Source organism: Barbus barbus, assembly GCF_936440315.1.
Source record: "Barbus barbus genome assembly, chromosome: 44".
NCBI classification, from domain to species: Eukaryota; Metazoa; Chordata; class Actinopteri; order Cypriniformes; family Cyprinidae; genus Barbus; species Barbus barbus.
In genome coordinates this window covers 2894944-2916288 of record NC_136722.1, presented here as the reverse complement: position 1 = coordinate 2916288, position 21345 = coordinate 2894944, and the positions used below count along the sequence as shown (strand labels likewise).

Below are 21345 nucleotides of genomic sequence, written 5' to 3'. Positions count from 1 at the left end.
TACACACTGCTGCCAGTCACGTGGCCAAACAGGCCCTGCGGACACGGCCCTGATTGGTTCGTGATCTTTGGGGCGTGGCTTCCTATAGGCTATGTGCCTGCACTTGGGAAGATTTTAGGTTGTAATTTATATGACTGTAAAATAGAAAGGTGTATACTTACATTTTTTTGATATTGTTACATAAATATATTGTATATTTGTGTATATTTTTACATGTGTATATTCCATATTAAATACATTCTATATTTTGATGGCACGTAATGCATGTTAACAAATTGTTAACGAAAAGTCCTGTGGCCAGTTGCATAAACTACTTAGACTAATCTTAAAAGTTAGTCATCCATTTTTTTGTTCTTCAAGACTGGTCAGCCTTTTTAAATTCAGTTACATAAATGGTATATTGGTCTAATTTGAATCTGAAAAGTAAGACTGATTATCACCACTTGGTTAACTGCTAGTTTTTCAGACTTGTTCTTAAACTAAGTTAACTTAGTTAAAATTATTAGGACTGTTTGTCAACTATACTAACTGAATAGGCAGAGCACATGTACAACAGTTTAACCTGATAATGAGGCAGACATTGAGACATCTCTAGAATAGAATAGAATAGAATAGAATAGAATGATAGATACAAACTGATTGGTGTCTCATGCCACCTACTGGTCAGAGTTTAGTTGTGCTCTCATTTTGATTAATAAAGAATTAATATATTAAATAATTCTAGATATGAATTATTATAAATATGTAGAATTATATTTATATTCCCCTATGCCAGTTCAGATATGTATACATATATGCTGACTGTACATTATCCCTTACGTAAGTAATACTGTATATAGGTGCAGTACAGCATTTATACCTTTTCTTGTTTTTTATACATTTACACAGTTTCTTGAAATCCCCTACATGTTCTTGTTCTGTTTATGTGTATCTTTCTGATATTGTTAATAAAAAAAGTTTCTTTAAAGGTAAATATTAAGAATATATATATATGTGTGACCCTGGAGCACAAAACCAGTCTTAAGCCGCTGGGGTATATTTGTAGCAATAGCCAAAAATACATAGTATGGGTCAAAATTATTGATTTTTTTTTATGCCAAAAATCATCAGGATATTAAGATCATGTTCCATACTGTAAATATATCAAAACTTCATTTATGATTAGTAAAATGCATTGATAAGAACTTCATTTGAACAACTTTAAAGGTGATTTTCTCAATATTTAGATTTTTTTGCTCCCTCAGATTCCAGATTTGCAAATAGTTGTATCTCAGCAGTTGTATATAATATATATTAAGAAATATACCAGCAAAACTACACCAATGGGCACCAACACCAATATATAATAGCTTACAGTCAAATAATAATGATGCAAACAAATAATAAAGTTTTGGTTAGGTATTATAAATGCAACAAAGCCAGTTGAAATAGCTATTTATAAAGGCTACTGTTGTTTCTTTAAAGGTGTCTTTCATTCTTTCTTTCTTTCTTTCTTTCTAGTGGTTAGTGGAGTAGTGGTTCATCATCTTTATACCAATATAGATCATCTAAACAAAGATCAACAGACAACACAATTTATAAAAGACCATTCTATGCAATCCAATTGAAGAAAGGGGTCTAAATGTACTTGATTTCAATACTGCTAACTGCATATTTAAAAATAAGTGGATAAAGTTATAAATATAGAATATCATCCTGATTTTTGAAAAGTATAGAGGTTTAGATTTTTGACTTCAGCTATTAGAAAAGTAACATTTATCACATGACCTCAAATATGAAACCTATTTATATAACTTTGATTATAATTTTGTTATTATCATAGTAGCATCAAATTAAATAAACAGAAAAGAGCAATAAAAAATAAAGATAATATATATATATATTTGCACACCTGCTTGTTTATGTTGTGGTACTTGTATGCAGACCCATATAACACCTGTATTTAAAAAAAAATGACAAACAGTTGTAGCTTTTTTCGTATTTTTGAGCTGCATTTATTTTTTATTTTTTTTGTAAACTGAATTCTTGAAAGATCAGTTATTTTTTTAACCCGTTTGACAAACCATATAAAGTATGATTTCAAGCTGAACATTGTTCAGAATCAGAATGAGTTTGTAATTTGTTTTCGTGACAGAAGCAACAGAATGACAAAAACACAGATAATAAAAGAATAAAAATAGAACAAGTAAATAATTGCATGTTCCAGGGATGAGCTCTTTTGAATTGCATAAACCGGGATTATTTAGTTGCAGTATATATTATTTTCATTGTTTTTATTTATTAATTTAGCTATCAATGAGGAATTGTAGATTTCGTTTAATTACCTTATTGATTTATTGTTAATAATAATGCAAACTCATTTCTCCATGAATACAGATCAGACCACTAGATGGTGCTAAAGTCTTAGATCTGACAAGATAGGAGCTGTGCATTCAAAACATGCTTTCAACCACTATATACAGGTGCATCTCAATACATTACAATATCGTGAAAAAGTTCATTTTTTCTTGTAACTTATTTCAAAAAGTGAATCTTTCATATATTTTAGATTCATTACATGTAAAGTAAAACATTTGAAAAGTTTTTTTTGTTTTAATTCTGATGATTAGCGCTTACAGCTCATGAAAGTCAAAAATCAGTATCTCAAAATATTATAATATTTACATTTAAGTTTCATTAAATGACCATCACTACGGTATAAATTCTGGGTATCTCTTGTTCCTTGAAACCACTATAATGGAGAAGACTGCTGACTTGGCAATGATCCAGAAGACGAACATTGACGCCCTCCACAAAGAGGGTAAGTCACAGAGGGTCATTACTGAAAGCTGTGGCTGTTTACAGAGTGCTGTATCAAAGCATATTAAATGCAAAGTTGACTGGAAGGAAGAAATTGGGTAGGAAAAGGTTCACAAGCAACAGGGATGATTGCAAGATTGAGAATACTGTCAAGCAAAGCTGATTCAAACACTTGGGAGAGCTTCACAGGGAGTGGATTTGTGGGTGAAGAGAGCGCTTATTTTCTGAGTGTGAACAGGAACAAAAAGGTATACTCCATTTTATTCATATTTTATCAATTTTCAACTTTTAAAATGCATGAGATCATGATGTCTGCTATTGTAATTGGGATTTCTGTCTCGCAGAGCATTGCTGTTGATCTTAAAGATCCAAAGGGAATCAAACTGAGGTGAAAGTTCGACACTCAGTGCTTAATTATTCTTTGATGCATTAACATAACATTTGTTGTTGGGATATATTTTGGCTTGAACACCTTGTCTCTCGCACTGCGTTGTCTCTTTTGTCAGCTTGCCAAAGTCTGTGATGTTCTGGTGGAGAATTACTTGCCCGGGAAGCTGAATGAGATGGGACTTGGGTACGAGGAGTTGAGTAAAGTGGCCCCTCAGCTCATCTATTGCTCTATAACAGGTGAACACAATATTTGCAACATGAAAAGACTCCCTTAACATAAGCTATTTACGTGATTTCTGCTGTAATTATGACAAAGTTGCTTGATTTTTTTTTTTTCCCCCATCAAAAAGTGGGCGTATTGAATTAAATACTGGAAACCAGATTAAATTAATCATTATTCATTTTTATTATTACAACTATATAAACTTGAATTGTTTATTACTTAACTGTAATGAACAGTAAAATGTATTCATTACATATATGACAAACAATGTTCTTAGTGTTTCCGTCCTGTGTCGAGGAAGCCCATGCAGAAGCTACAATGTCTTACTTCTAAGTAAATGCCAGATACCAGTAATATCCAGGGGAAAACTTTTAATTATAAACAAGCCAGAAATACATTTAGACTTTTATCTTGAAATGTAACCATTGTCAGCTGCTCATTCAAAAAGATGAGGAGACAAAATAAGCATAAAATACGACCATTTACAACATATTACTATATAAACACCATAAAGTAAACATTAATTATGATATACTCTGTTAATCTCTTGGCATAAATGCATGTTATTTATTGGTTGTAAACAGCTCTGATAGCCAGAGTGACCCTGCCTGGAGTACAAAACCTAAGATAAAAGTCTTACATTTTTAGATTTAAGATAAAGTCTTAAGTCGCTGGGGTATATTTGTAGAAATAGCCAAAATTACACTGTATGGGACAAAATTATCGATTTTTCTTTTATGCCAAAAATCATTAGGATATTAAGTAAAGATCATGTTCCATGAAGATATTTTGTACATTTCCTACCATAAATATATCAGTAATATGCATTGCTAAGGACTTCATTTGGACAACTTTAAAGGCGATATTTTTCAGTATTTTGATTTTTTCAATCATATTCCAGATTTTCATATAATTGTATCTCGGCCAAATATTGTCCGATCCTAACAAACCATACAGGCCCCCTAGTGGACCCTGGCTCCCTGGTTAAGAACTACTGCACCCGTTGAGGAGATGTGTGCCATTGCATATTTTTGCAGCGTTTTCTCTTTTATTGTGTATTTATGATGCAGTCCATGGCATAAATGAACAGAAATACACACTGGGTGTGTTTGTATAAATGGAGGAAGACAGCGGCAACAAAAAGCTGACATGTTCATTACGTTTACATCTCCAGTTAAATATGTAAAAGCCCAGGGTTTCTGTACTGTACACACGCTTATGGTATTCTAAATCTGGCCTGCTTTTAACCCATAAACCCTAATGTTTTCAGTTGTATGGCCCTTATGAAAAGGCTAATTTACTTTACTGTCTGATTTTTTTTTTTTATCACACTCATAAACAAAGCCACGCTTTATTTGAAAATTGTTCTGTAGCCACGCTAATCTGAAGCGGATGGGCACTGTCACCACGCTGGCTGCTTTGGTGATTGGTTTCACGTGTCAGTCACCCATAAATCCTGCAGTCAAGTCACACTTGATAAGGAAATGGAAATCAGCATTTCTGTAGACAGGCACACATCTCTCTGTGTGTCAGAAACCTTGTAAAAAGTCACCAGTTTTGGTCAAACTACCATGCATTTTTTTTGATTATATAGGTATAAAATATTTTACTACAGATTGCATCTGGATTTAATACCGTTTCAGAACTACTGAGAAATGTCTGTTTTTATTTACATGGAAACATGAGTGTAGTTAAATTACAGCATCTTTATCAGCATGCAAAAAATTCAAACCATTAAAATAAGTTTAGCAAGCAATACTCTCATGTTGGCAGTGATCTTAGTTCTTGTGTCAACACTGCAATGGCATCTCTTGCGGTTAGCTGTGAATTGCATTCAAAGACTGCATTTTTTTTTCTGCTGTTCTTTGTAAGATCACAAATCACAGCCGAATTCCCATGTCTCGCACTGCTTATAAAGACCTGGAGGTGTAACCCACAAGACCTCATTAAAGTGTGGATGCTGGACAGTTAAATTGGAATGATTTACTGTGCTCATCCTGTATCGTTTAATTTTTCACTTTCTTTTTGAGTGTAAAATCAGTCTGGAATGCTTAGTGTCAACAAGTGCTATTTGATTTATTATTTGAAAGGGATTTTTAGGATGAGCCTCTCTAGTCGACTGTCATGTCTCTCTTGTTTTGCTGACCTCTTTGGTTTCTTTAAACCTGTGGATATCAGTATATTGATTGATTGATTCATGCATTCATCCATGCATTAATGCATTCATTCATTCTCCAGAAAAGTCTAACAAATTAGATACAATTAAAGCTGCACCGTTGAAGCAAACTGATCATTTCCCCCTCAATTAGATTTGGCCAAAACTTAATTTGTTCTGTGTTGACTGTAATAGATATGGTAGATAGAAATGTATTTTTAGGCTTTCTGTGGTATCTAGAGAATTTATTAAATTGAAGCCATGTCTGCTTGACAAAGTGAACAAACTGAAAAAGTTATTAGATATTAGGAACTGTCCTATCTAACATAAAATTAACATCGCACGATGAGTATCTATTTTGAAACATGGTAAACATCTAAAATGGTGAGCAGCTTACAGGTCTTTTCAGCAAGGTTCGTCAAATGTAACAATTAAAATCATACGGTGTGACCATTTTGACAATTTGCTTTGGAAAGTGACTTACAAAAATGTAATATTTAGCTCTCACAATGTGCACTGGACCCCATTATAAAAAATCAGTATATAAAATGCATGCTTTTTCATCATTGTGATTCTCTTTTTACACAGTACATTAATACAGTTTTTCATAGTATTTACATTTTGTGCAATAAATATGAAGTTATTATTCAATGCATTGTACTTCTTGATATATTTATATATTAAGTTGCTTAAGCAAGTGGCAAAACAATTAAACCTAGCCAAAAGCCATACGTGTTGACTGTGAAATACAGTAGTCCTTAATTATATGCATTTATGGTGCAATTACTACATTTTCATATCAATCTATGTTTATATATACGGCAAACAATGTGCTGTCACTTTAATTCAGGACATGCAGCACTGCAAAAATAGACGACTTGCATTGCATTGCTCCTGGACTGCATTGCCGTACCCCATCCAGTTTGTGAATGTGCTAACCTGTTAACATAGACATGGAAAACTGCATATGCTCTGCAAACAGGCCTTAGATTATTGGGAATGTTGGATGCAGCGCTAGAGGTCTGTTGTGGCCCTCTTGTTGAAGCCTTTATATCTTTGCTTTAAGCAAATATCATTACCAGTCTCCTGCCCCACCACTTGATCTGTGTTTAATTGGACGCCCCAATCAGGAATAAGGGAAGCCATTCATTTATGGCTGGTTTGTCTCTCACATACTGTAGCAGTTCTGCAGTCTTGTCTAATTTATTTGTAATAGGCCTTGCAGTGGCATGCCGTCAGTTGATTTATTGACATCCTTTGGTTTATTGCTTCAGTCCTGAGGGGGCAAAATTGTGGTCCAGTAGCAATTTGGGAGTGACCCATTTTTTATTTTGGCCCAATTTCGTCAGGAAACGGCACTGCGTAACCTATACATTGTGATTGCTTGTGCAAATCCCCGTGGAGGCTTAAAACCATGACTTGGCAGACTAGAAGCATCTTTGATATGAGACATAATTCGCATTGTGCTCCAAAAAAAAAGAGGTCCCGCACATGGGAGATTAATCAGATGTTTACATCAGCGTTGTCAGGAGCCATGGGATATGCCATAGCTGGCGTAACGGTGACCAAACTTGTCCCGAGAACATCGAATCTTCATCTGTTTTTCTTCTATGAAAGGTTTTTCTTCTTCCTGCTGGGTTAAAGTATCGAGAATGCTCAGTATATGCTACTTTTCCTTCTGTCAAAAATATTACCAATTGGGTTTTTGGATCACTGTTGTAATTCTGAGCCATTTGGGTTTTTGGACGACCCGGTAGAACATTATGCTTTGAGTGGAACATCTAGTAAACTCTTTTTTAGCGGTTTACCTCATAGTCATTGGATTTTTACTTTTGACTTCTTGTTTTATGCCAAGCCATCCATTTCCAAAACTAGTCCTTCCATTGAGCCATAACGTCTAAGAGGATCGTATATTCAACAAAATGGCAAACACAGTGCTCGAAATGCCAGCAAAACAAACAAAAAAACGCCCTTCAGATTTCTTCCTATTTTCGTGTTCCCTTGTAAAAAGGTGGTTTTGATTTCACACTGTTTTTTTATCAGGAGTACATCATGTCTGTTACGGTCCATGCAGATATGAAACAAGCGATTTAGGGCGAGACACGCACTGTCTAGTCTGGTTAATGTGGAATAATCAGGCTTGGTTATACACCGATGAGTACATAGAACGAGAACCACAGACTCCCGGTCCTCTTCTGGAGATGGTTGAGGTCTCCATGGTGCTCGGCGTCCACAGAAGCGACAAAACTCCCTGTTTCTTTTTATTATTGGGGTTTCACTTCTTTACAGCAAATTAAAGAGGATTTAGTGGCGTCTGAGAACGCGAGTTATTTTCAGCATATGTCCTTCATTAGATGGGCCCCCACACCCGAATGTGCTGAGGTTTGGCACTGGATGCCTTTCACATTGTGTCAAAGCTGGCAGTGGAGAAACCTGGGCTGTCTGATGAATGGATACAGCATTACTACTAGTTAATTCTGCTGCTGTTATGGATTCTCTGAGAAACCAGTTCTCTAATCTTGCTGAATAACAGCTAAAATACTAATTTTCATTTTATTTTAAAAATTTGCTAATAATATCTTACCCTCAGGCTATCCAAGATGTTGATGAGTTTGTTTCTTCATTTGAACAGAAATTTAGCATTACATCACTTGCTCACCAATGGATCCTCTGCAGTGAATGGGTGCCGTCAGAATAATAGTCCAAACAGATGAAAAAACAAAACAAAAACAATAATCCATGATGATTTTGTGAAGTGAAAACCTGCGCATTTGTAAGGGATTTTTAAAGGGATATTGTCCCCAAGTTAAATTATTTTGGTTTGTCTGAAAATGATGATTTTTTTTTGTTTCAGTTTTTTTTTTTTTTTAATCCTGGTGGAAAATGTGGGGGAAAAGAAGGAAAAAAAATTCAGAAGCATCAGATAATTTTTTTTTCTTTGTTGTGATTTACATGAGAGTATAATGCATTAATGAAAAAGGGAAAGTGTAGGTTAGGAATAGTTCATTGGTTAATTGGATTTTGAGATGTGGGTAGAGGCAGATGAATGCTAGTTTACAGGCTAAATGAATAGAGTCCTGCATACATTGCCAGAAAGAAGTTTGTTATTTCACAGGAACATCAGAGTCATATTTTGATTAAAAATTATGATCAATTAAAAAAAACTAACAACAAAAAAATGCATGGATGAATCGTTCGTAATAAGCTCAATAACATGGTTTTAGAAAATAAATTGGGTGAATTTTCATTTCAAACCTACTTCAACAGAATGGCAAAATAAGGACTGTTTTCAAATGAGTTTTATAAACACTCTCTCCCTTTGCCACTGGTCGGGTAAAAAGGTAGCTTCACCCCAAAATCACACCATTGGTTGAGATGTTGCTGGTCAGGATTCTCAATATTTTGACAGCGCCTATGTTTATAGGACACCCAATTTACAATGTGCTGAAAAACACCCACTGAGCTCTAGAATTATTGCTTCAACTTTTCACAGACCACTCGCATTTTCTTTAGAAAATGTAACAATCTAGTTTTTCCTGTTCTCACACTTATGTTAATATTGGTGTGGTTACAGCAGTGATGGGGGTCTCGAAGAAGCAGTGATTAAGGGAGATCTTTGTTTAATTGAGTTGCAGATATCTTTGCACCCGTTTTTGTGGTGGTTCTTATTGGTTATAACATAAGTAGTAAAAGAGATGCTATGAATATAGTGTGCTTGGGTATTACATCTGAGGGACGGTAGAAATGAATAATTTCCGCTGCAATAAATGATATGAATCTCATTTCAGTTTGTATTTTTGTAACAAACTGTATGTTTGTCTGTTTACACAGGTAAAAATTCAAAATATGTAGTTTATTTATAACATGATAGTTCAGTAACATATAAGGGAGCTCTCTATTCTCACGATTGCAAATGTTACATTGATTTCAGTTCAGTAAACAAATAAAGTTAGCTAGTCAAGTAGTTATTAAGTTATTTACATTTTAGACACAATATTTACTGTTTATATTTCCAAATATTTCCAAACAAGGATCACAGCCGAACTATCGCACATTCTCCAAACGACACTCGGCGGTGTTTTGTTACTGAATAAGTCAACGTTTGAACGAATCAGTTGAATGAATGACTCACTCATTAAGTGAATTACCGCCACCTACTGGAGGTTTAGTATGTTGAAAAGTAATCATTTTCCCACCGACATTTCTTATTTGTATATTCATAAATGTATTTACAATATTAATCTCATAACATTATTTATTGCAGTTGTCATTTTGCAGCGTAAATTAATTAATTTGACTGCTAACATTATTACAATTTATTGATAAATTGTAATAATTTGACATGACAGTGGATGCTTACATTTAAAAAGTACAAAAAAAAATAGGCCTTTATAAAGGTAAATAAAAAATATGCAGATTGAAGTATGTAAAAGCTGATGAATATTGCTTCAAAATAATTGTTTAAATCTCGCTGATGTGGTAGTTTTGTGGAGATATTTTGTTTGGAATATTGTCTGCTGATATGAAAAGTTCACTTTATATCGTAACAAAAAATATAATTCATGACAGCGATTATATGTTCTTTTTGCATTAAATATTACTTATACAGTATGTATGTAATATAATGTGTATTTCCGTTACAGCTTTAGGTCTTAAATTTCATATAAGCTGGTCTTAAAAAGTCTTACATTTCACTTGTTCATATCTGTAGAAACCCTGCTCAGTGAAGATCTGTCTCAACGGTGATAACCTGAAGGTTTCCAGAAATGGCTTGGTTCCCTCTTTCAATGCAAGTGTCCTGTTTTCTTGTCTGCCAGGTGAGAATACAGTCCAGTTAGAAAAGTAAAAGCTCACACCTCTCCTCAACAACTTGCTTGATTTGAGATATCATTCTACTCTGAATGCTGTAAAAAATCTTGAAAAATACTGGAAAAATGCTTTTCATGTACAGTGAAGAATTGTAAATGGCTTAACATCACATTATATGTAATTTTACTGTAAAATACTGTTAGATTTGTTTCTTTGCAAGTAAATACTATAATTTACCATATTAAATAAGTAAAAGAGTATTCTCAGAAATCACTGTGTGACAAATCACAAGATTATATTTTGTATAGATAATTATCATTTTTTAAAATTTTTGTTATTAGTTAGCATGATGCAATAGAGTGCTTTGACTTTATTTTTCTCCCTGCATTATGGTGTTTATCGGTACATTTTAAGGCAAAAACATATTTTGGTAGTTCAGATAGATTTGTATTTTAACAATATATCACTTAATGAAATAATATATTTTGTATATTTTTTATTATGAATTTTTGGCACAGGTAGGTTTTTTTTTTTTTGCAAATTTAACCGGATATTTTTATACTGTAGCACAAAAGGTTTATTTTTTTTTTTGAGAAATACTTAAAACTGAGTATGAACAATAATAATAGGGATGGTTGTCTGAGCAAACAAGTAATTAAAGCAAAGAGAGAGGGAAAAATGTTTTGAAGTGATACTGCTTTTTGAAATATAGTTGCGCAAACTCTGGCCAGTAGACTGCTGTTTTCATACTAGTGCATGACAAGCCGCTCATACCTCTGCCAAGGAAATAAACACATCCATAGATGTTTACCTCCAGTGAGTCAAAAGTCTTAGAACTACAGTGTAGTTCCTAGAATCAAATTAATCTGACTGCTCTGATGATAATAGAAATGTAGTCGGGTCTTTGCCCACATTCTCTCTGGACGTGTGTGCTCAGCTTTAGGGATTTCTAAGAGCCGCACACAGGCCCAAATCAAGCCGTACTGGCAAAGCAGAATATGCTGGAGATTGTAGCTCTGACATGCTCATATTACACGAAACTGTGAGCAGTAAGCACATTTTCATCTGATAATCGTCCACACATATATAATCAATAACAACGTCTGTTAATTTGTACAAACCTGGTTATGACTCCATTGCGTCTGCGCTGCCTGGTATGATACACATCACTGGTCCTGAGGTGAGGGCAATGATCTGATGTGCTTGTAATTTATAGCATCAACAAATTATGAAATATTGGTGGAAGAGACAGATACCCTTCCCAAACCCACACCATTTGTTTCTAACATTAAAAAAACTTTTCTGTTTTAAGGATGGAGATCCAGTCAGGCCAGGTGTTGCTGTGACAGATCTGGCCACTGGTTTATACACTCAGGGAGCCGTCATGGCTGCTTTGCTTCAGCGACAGAAAACAGGACGAGGCCTTCATATAGACTGCAATCTTCTGTCCTCACAGGTATGACATTTACTCATCTGCAAACAAAAGCAGGCACGTTCACCCAGAAATGAAAAGGTACTCGCCCTCAGGCCATCCAAGATGTAGATGAGTTTGTTTGTTCATGGGAACAGATTTGGAGAAATGTAGCATTCATCACTTGTTCACTAATAGATGCTCTGCAGTGAATGGGTGCCGTCAGAATGAGAGTCCAAACAGCTGATAAAAACATCACAATAATCCACACCACTCCAGTCCATCAGTTAATGTCTTGTGAAGCCAAAACCTACGTGTTTGTAGTAAACAAATTCTCAAAAGTTTTAATTGTAAACTAGATATTTGATAAAAATGTCTCCACGATCTGCTTTTGAAGAAATATCGTAGTATCGTGCTACAGCACACATTATATCAAATACAGTTCTATATATCAGTCTCTATATACTGTACAACACGACATACAGCGGTAGAGTTACTCTGACAGGACACTGCACTTATTCGCGATCGCAAAAGTGCATTATTTGCACACAAGCCTTGCTGGTTAAATGTTTAATTCGCGCGCTGGTCTGATGTGCTCTTTTTCTGAGCGCATACACCTGAAGCACGCACTAAAAACAGCGTCTAAGAGCGCCTGATTACTCAACTAACTTATCTTTTGCACTAATACTGTCAAAACACACAAGGTTTACATACAGAGTTGGTTATCTCTAAAATGAAAGTAAATAGTTGAGAGCGAAACAGATGTGTGTCTGTATATTAGATGCGTGCAGGTCTTAAAGAGACAGGACACTAAACATGCTGTCCCAAACCTCTATTAATTTCTTGTGCTGAACCCAAAATAAGCTATTTTGAAGAATGTGGGTAACCAAACAGTTTCTGGTCCACATTGACTTTGATAATAGGAAAGAAAAATCCTATGGAAGTCACTGTGGACCAGCATCTGTTTGGTTTTCCACCTTCTTCAAAATAGCATTTATGTTCAGCAGAAGAAAGAAACTCATTCAGGTTTAAAACTACTTTTGAGTAAATGATGGTATAAAAATAAAACATTATGACAGAATTGACAGACCGATGACAGAATATTTATTTTTGGGAGAACTATTCATTTAACGTTAATAAAATAACAAAACGCAAAGAGAAAAATCACTCACTATTCTTGACTGAAAAACATTAATACAGTTGCTTTAGGAATCAGTCTATTTAGTGTTTTATTTTATATTTGTTCATTCAATTTCATTGAATGCTCTGCTAAATACACCTATTGTACCTGAAAATAAAGCACTGTTTGTTTTATTTGTATATTATGTGTATTTGTAATGTGTATCTTTGTTCTTATTTTTTAATAAGGAAGATAAAATAATGACAAAGATTTTATCTTCGCCCACTTTGGCCTAAATATCTGCCATGTCTTTTTTTTTTTTGTTACCTTGAAAGGCTTTGTCTTTCTAGTTTGGCTGTAATTCTCAGACAACTTGTAAAACCAAAATAGTAAAACCTACATGACAAAGAATCGTGATAAAACCGTGAATCGTGATATAAAAAAAAAAAAAAATAGTGATATGATATTTTTTCCATATCGCCCACCCCTAATGTAAACCATCATTTCTGTGCATAACTCATAATTACGCTTCCTCCAGTGAAAAGGTTCATCCCTATGTTTTCCTCACATCAAAATCCACAAACATATTTGTTTTGGACTGTTTTCAACTGTAATCGATGCTTGATCTGTGAATATTTCTAATGGTGAATTTGTTTCTTACAAGCACACTGCTTTCACTTCTCGAGACGTTAACTGATGGACTGGAGTGGTGTGGATTACTTGTGGATTATTGTGATGTTTTTATCAGTTGTTTGATTCTGACGGCACCCATTCACTGCAGAGCATCCATTGATCCAAATCCTTTCCCATGAAGAAATAAACTCATTCACATCTTGGATGGCCTGAGGGTAAGTACATTTTCAGCAAATGTTTGTTTTTGAGTTAACTATTCATTTAATTTAGTAACAAATTCAAGGAACAAAAATACAATGAACAATGGGTCTCATTCACTAATCTTGCATGCACACAAATTGGACGCCCCTGGAGAGCCCTTATATAAAAACATTTTGAAATAATGTTAATTAAATTAATTAATGTTAGAATGAGGTTAAAAACAAATTCATTGGAGAAATAATTATATTAATGTTTTTAATCACATGCTAAACATAGACTTTCAAATATTTTAGCTTATTTTCAGAAGATATGGTTATTACATAGGTCTCTAGAATATTTGATTCTAATTTCAGTCCAATATTTTTGTATAATGACACTAATGACATGGGCAGTCGTGGCCTAATGGATAGAGAGTTGGACTTGAACCTGAAGGTTGTGGGTTCGAGTCTCAGGTCCGGCAGGGATTGTAGGTGGGGGAGTGATTAACTAACACTCTCTCCTCCCTCAATACCACGACTGAGGTGAGACCCTTGAGCAAGTCACCGAACCCCCAACTGCTCCCCGCTACTCTCTGTATGTTCACTACTGAGTGTACACTTGGATGGGTTAAATGCAGAGCACAAATTCTGAGTATGGGTCACCATACTTGGCCACACACCACTTCCCTTTCTTCTAAACAGTAAAGTGATTTTTGTTACAGGCAACTGATCACAGTCTCTTTATTATCTCAGTCTCTTTATTATAGAATAATTGACATTCAAATTAAGATTTCACTTCCATTAATTAATTTAGTAGCATTGATTTAAAACCATATGTGTTCTATAAATTCAGTAAACTATATAATTTCTCATTCAGAAAACATTTAGAGAGGCAGATATGCATATGGAGGCAGAACCGATTGAAAGCCTCTTTAATGTGATTCAGTCTTTTCTGATGTTCTGATACAGAGCATCATTTCACTTTCATGCTCTTAAACTGAGAGCTCAATAACACTGACTGCATTTGATGCGTTCAGTACTTCGTAGTTTATCTGCATGATGAAATATTCAGCTCTTAGAAGGATCCTTTATTCTGATTTCAGGGCTGCAGTTATTGTCTCTTGCTCAAAACATGAAATGAACTTTTTAAATTGAACCAGACCACTCTGTTTGTTTCTTTGGCTTGAAAGAATTCAGTTCCCTGGAAGTGAGTTTAATCTGACCCATTCCCGACTCAAGAGAAAACATGAGCGTTTTACTTTACAGTATAAATAAATCAGCTCTCCATAACTGTATAAGCGTATAAACCAATCGTTGTCCCTAGCTACTAGACTTCAGCGTGTGCGATTTAATTTACCGTGATGGCTTGGTAGTTTTGACTTTGTGTGGTTTTTGAGGGAATAGAATATATATTTCATAATGTTCATAGTGTATGCTTTCATTTTTCACCCTGAATATTGTTTTAGTAAATTATACCTTTATATGGCTTTTAAGGAAAGTTCAAGTAAAGTTTCTAATTCATGCGGTCACTTCAAACTTGAACTTTAAGATTAGTCACATGTACTTTTTGGATTGACTTTTCTTCGTTGTATAAGTGGTGACTCAATTTGTTCCTGTCGTAAATAATGGTGTGGTAGGCATGATAAGAGGTAAATGCTAATTCATAAGTATTATGTATTGTAAGTAGCAGTAGGCTTTCCTGCCATGCCACTGCACATTTCATGAACAAAACAGGTTTTGAAGCAGTTGAATACCTGTCCTTGTGGAGAAAATAGCACACCGTTTACAAATGTGATTTTGAATAATTTGCGCCTGCCATTTTCTTTTGGTTTTTGAACGAGTAACTTCAAAAAATATCATGCCGCTCGTAGCGCGTCTGGCCTGCCTACCGCCAATTCTGCCCAGAAATGCAAAATTACAGAGGATCTAAATAGCAGCGCTCGCTCAGAAGACGTCAGTGCCATAAGAAGCCAATTGAGACTCCAAAAGTGTAGCATCATGGGAATCAATGGAGTGTAGGATGCTAAGTTTACTTGTTCATGAGCGTGTGTTGACGTTGATATTCAGCAGACTTCACTGTGTGCCAGGAGAAATCTGATGCATGACATTTGGTTCACTTGGTGAATGTTTTATACTCCCTTCTTGTTTTTCAATTACATGTGTTTACTGAAAACTTAAAGACAGAGACGTTCAGTATAGCAATTTTCTTTCAAATGACTTTTGCATCTGCAGTATCACTTAACAGGATTTTTTGTTGAGTTTTTCACCATAGTAACTACCTGAAACCTCAAATACCCTCTTCAGCTGCGGCTGCTTTCCGAGCTGAAATTCTAGATCGACTGAAGTCTTGATAGATAAATATTTGCATGCAGCAAACATGTTTTTAATTTTATGCTGAATGACAAAAGTGTTTCCTCCTCACAGCTTCTCATTGTGTTTTGAAACAGAATAATAGAGGAAAACTCATAATAATGACTGTTGAAGATTACCTCAATCAGAAATGCATTGGAAGAGTCCAAAACTCACAAGGCAGATTTGGTCTGAATCTTCTGTTGTTTATTTGAAGAGAACCACTTTGAGTTCTGCAGAAATGGGACATTTCAAACTGTGCTAAATCACTGAGAATGTGGAGGGACTGAGGAACACGTTATTTAGAAATGTGAGTTGCAATTAAGAGTTTCAAGGCGAATGAGTCAACATTCATTTTAGATCTAATCTGTTAATATCCTGAAATATGATTGTAATGAAAAAAATGCGTCATGCTTCATTTGTTGCAGGAAGGTCTATCTGATTGCATTCTTCTTAAATGTTCTTGCTCGGGTGATGAAGGACCTGCCGGAAGTATGGCGGAAATCTGCCGTCTTTGCTCATGCTGAGCTTTAATTGCTATGTGACTAATCGCTCTCAAAATGCAGGAAAATACCAAGTGCTTGACTATCAACTATCCTCAGCCATGACGTCAAAGGCAGCTGACAGAAAAAAAATAAGTAAAATCAATAGTGTTGTGAAATAATATTACAATGATAGACAACTATTTTTCTATGTGAATATATTGTAAAATGTAATTTATTCCTGTGATGCAAAGCTGTATTTTCAGCATCATTACTCCAGTTTTCAGCGTCACGTTCCTTCAGAAATCATTCTAATATGCTGATTTGCTGCTCAAGAAACATTTCTGATTCTTTGATAAGAAATATTTTATGTTAAATAGAAATCTTTTGTAACATTATAAATGCCTTTACTGTCACTTGATCAATTTAATGCATCTTTGCTAAACAAAAGTATCAATTAGAAAAAAACAAAACATTTACTAGCTCCAAACCTTTTTTTGGCAATGTTGTTTGAAAACAATACAAATAAAAATAAATAAATAAACACAAAATAAAATCTCATAATTGCACAGTAATATTTGGTAAAATTATCAATTTTAATTAGTTTGAACCTTTTATCTATACATATTGTTATTGCGTCAGTTGTAATTGTCTTTTTTTCCCCACCAAGAACACTTGCAATGCAACGTTAGATTCTGACCAAAACAAGGTTTTTTAGAAGGCCTTGTTTTTGCCAGCAGCCATATCACCCTGCAGCCCAAGACTGGTTGCCCGCTGAAACTAAGCAGGGTTGAGCCTGGTCAGTGCCTGGATGGGAGACCTCCTGGGAAAACTAGGTTGCTGCTGGAAGTGGTGTTAGTGAGGCCAGCAGGAGGTGCTCACCCTGTGGTCTGGGTTGGTCCTAGTGCCCCAGTATAGTGGGGACACTATACTGTAAAAAGCACCGTCCTTCGGATGAGATGTTAAACCGAGGTCCTGACTCTCTGTGGTCATAAAAAATCCCAGGATGTCCTTCGAAAAAGAGTAGGGGTGTAACCCCGGCATCCTGGCCAAATTTGCCCATTAGACTCTAACCATCATGGCCTCCTTACAATCCCCATATCTACTGGTTGGCTTCATCACTGACTCCTCTTCATCAATAAACTGGTGTGTGGTGGGCGTTCTGGCACACTATGGCTGCCGACGTATTATCCAGGTGGATGATACACACTGGTGGTGGATGAGGAGATATCCCCTTACTATGTAAAGCGCTTTGAGTGCCTAGAAAAGCGCTATGTAAATGTAACAAATTAATAATTTTTTGTTATTATGCTGCCTTAAAGTGCTGCCTACGTAGGTAGCTGTGTTTTGGAACAGAGCCTTGGACTCTGTGTAAACCTAGCAAATGAATAAAGGGGTTCAGAATTAGGCATCTGAGTTAAATCTGTTGTCCCGCCGGCCTTGCAAAGAGCTGTATTTTAAGTCGGTCATCTTGTCCCTTTAGATTTCTGAAAAGCTCGTTCAAAAGATCCACAACTTGTCCGACTCTTGTTTCTGACATGATACCGCAAAACCTTTGTGCAGAGCTAACGAGTCAGAGCACTTGTCCCCTGAATGATACCACTTTGAAAGAAGGATGTGGTTTCCAGAAATGGTTCCAATAATGCGATTGTTTGTGATCGTCTATTGTGGTTTGAGTACATTCTCTCTTGGAACTTTTTTTTCTCGTACCTCTCATACGTTTTTAATTGCTTCCCATTTGAGGAGAAGTCATCCAGGCTCTTCTCGATGACTGTGCTGGATATTGTGCATGGGTTTTCTCATACTTGGCTGGTAGGAGTTTATCGGATACATGTGTCTTATCTGTGGGCTGAAGGGATGATGGGTCACGGTTTCTGCGGTAGACCCTAAGCTGGCAGAGATAAGTGAGTTCCGCCTCTTTCCGAACATTCCCCACCGATCATCCTGTGGTTGTAGTAATCTAACCCTTCAGCAAATTTATAGGTTCTCTGCAAAAGCAAAAGCACAGAGGGCATTAGATAACCACACCACACAGTTTCCCTTAATCCAGATGCAAACACAGGCATTTATGGGCAGCATTTTGTGTCCTAGGAAAACCTTAAGTTGTTTGGAAATCATTATTCTTCGATTCAATTATATAGGCTAATGTGATTATGTTTGTGCCCAAATTCCTCTATGCTTTTTGGCTGTTGATATTTCTGGACATACTAGAGTAGGGTTGGTTAATGATTGGTAAAACTTTAGTTTAGGGACCAATTCTCACCATTAACTAGTTGCTTGACAATATATACTGATATTTTTCAACTCATTTTAGCCCATAGCCAATGCCGAAAAGTTTAAAGAATGACCACACTGCTGATGTGATCTTATCGCTAACACACCCTGAACATATGTGAGGTATTCATCTTATCGGCAAGGCATATCGGTATAATTTTTCATATCTGGCCAATGCGTGCATTTTAAGCCATAATCGGCTGATTCCGATATTGTTCCGATAATATCATGCATCCCTAGTAATAATATAACATAATGAGAGATTTTCAAGCCATTGTTTTTTGCAGGCTGGTCATTTCTGACCAGGAACACAAATATGACAAGGTGGGGAAAAATACAGAAACTATCCTTTAGAAATGAAATAGTCTCAGCTTTCATATTTTGTCAGTTTTATCACAAAATACAGACGATAAATGTAATTTTATCACTCTTTAATGTGGCGTGACAGCCTCTTAAGTTCAAGCGGCATGTGAACCGATCATCTCTTTCTCTTTACTACTAGTTATAGCATGAAATAAACATGAATGAACATCTCAAGCTCTTGAAAGAAACAGTACAACTTACTGAAATGAATAATTTTTCATGTAATCACTCAGTCATCTGTGGAAAGAAGTCAATAAAACAGCTTGTGAATCGAAATTGCATTGTGAATTGAACGTGTTTGTACTCATCCTTATACATCAGTATATCTGCCATGTTAACGTTGACCTTCGACCTCATATGTTCCATAAATAACCACAACAACACATTTTCTTGTAGCTCTTATACTTTGAATAAGCTGCCTGGTTCTTCGTTTGTTTTTCAGTTTTTTTAATATCTTCGCTCATCGTCTCCTGTGGTTTTATGGGATAACAAAGCTTTCACTGATTGCACACTTCTGAATCTCAGTCTGTCGTCGTTCTCGCAGAATCTGTAGCAGGGACATGAGCATGTTCAGATTTTGACTTCTGCTGTTTTTACTTTGCAGTTGCAACCCTTTTTGTTTTTGCCACCCTAAGTAAGTTAATTCTAGAACTGTCAATCGTAAATTGAACAGCTGTTTGAAGAAAAATCAAATTGACAACATAAAGACATTTACAAGAAAATGTAAACGTTTATCGTATGTTAAATTAAAGATCTGTGGTGAGATCAGTGTTGTGAGTGTAATAAGATGCTACTTGGCTTTTCTGTCTTTGATATTATATTATGATATGATTTATATAACTTAAGTTCAGTCCCTGTAAGGCAAGTCAGTTCACTTGAAGGTCTTATTTCCAACGCCTCCAAGCAGCTCTTTTCAAGGCATACATGTTTAGCTCCATTTTACTTCAATGTAAATTAATATTGTAAAAGAAGAAGAACGTTAAGAAATATCACCGATATGATTTAGTGCTGATCTAATAAATTATTTTTTGCTTGCATATGGACAAAAATTAGATTGCTTCCAGCCGTTTAAACAGAAACCAAAGTTTCAGTAAACAAAAGCCTCAGCGTAAGACGTCATGGAAATAAAGCAGCTGGGAAGTGAAGAATGGGTTCAGCTCAAGGTGTTGGGCAGGACGGGCCGAGGAAGGAGTTCTGTGCTGTCCAGACTGTTAAATCATCACCGACAGGCTTTGATCTGACAAAGTATTCCACCTCCCTTAATTTTCTCTGTGTCCTCTCAGTACATGGTTGTACATTGCAAAATATTGTCTCAGCTGCATGGCTTCTGATATGATGTCACCAGGGCATCGTAAAAAGCTGGGACCTTTTTTTTAACGCCTTTTATTTAAATGCTGTAACCAAGATGATTGTTACAGTAAAGCTGAAATGCTATGTGACTTTTTTAGGTGTTTGTTAAAAGTGTTGAAGTTTTTGTTGGTTCATTTTCCAAAATAACAAACAGTGGATTCCAGTTGGAGGAAGGTTTTACGGCACGGTCGCATGAACTGCTGTGTCAGCCATGAAAAATTTCACAAAACAGCAGGGTTTAATGAGCCTTCTGACAGTTCTTAAGATTTTTAACTATTTTCTTTTTTCTTCTTCAATTTGTCTACAGGTTGCTTGTCTAACTCACATCGCTGCCAACTACCTCAATGCTGGTGTGGAAGCCAGACGATGGGGAACTGCCCACGGGAGCATTGGCCCTTACCAGGTAGCACCATTTCTAACACTCGCTATATAAGCTTAAAGCTTTCCGCTGTCCTCATTATTTGCTGCTTATAATTTCCAAATGACAAAAATTGCAAATAAAAATTTGCAATTTAATTTCATCATTTACTTTTTTGTAATGTAATGAATTTTAACACAGTTTTGTAATTTTTATTTTATGCAGTTTAGTGCAACATAATTTAATTTGATGCAATTTAATGTAATTTAATTCAGTGTAACAGATTAATTTTTTTCAGTTAATACAATTAAGTGTAATTTAATATTTAATAATAATAATATAATTTAATAAGATTTTTTTATTTAATTGATTTGATTTTTAATTTAATTATTTTTATTTTATTTAACTATTTTTACTGCTACATTATTATTCCAGCCACAATTAATCAAA

General features: G+C 35.3%; 1 pseudogene across 1 annotated transcript in view; it reads left to right on the top strand.

The window, feature by feature from the left end:
* The first annotated feature begins 2924 nt into the window (after window positions 1-2924).
* The window catches only part of LOC306863257 (succinyl-CoA:glutarate CoA-transferase-like), a 125656-nt pseudogene continuing 107235 nt past the window's right edge, over window positions 2925-21345 (top strand). The window contains exons 1-6 of the transcript in view: window positions 2925-3047; window positions 3144-3187; window positions 3299-3426; window positions 11465-11556; window positions 11689-11832; window positions 20845-20940. The product of the transcript in view is annotated as a succinyl-CoA:glutarate CoA-transferase-like (transcript). The remainder of the gene's footprint in view (window positions 3048-3143; window positions 3188-3298; window positions 3427-11464; window positions 11557-11688; window positions 11833-20844; window positions 20941-21345) is intronic.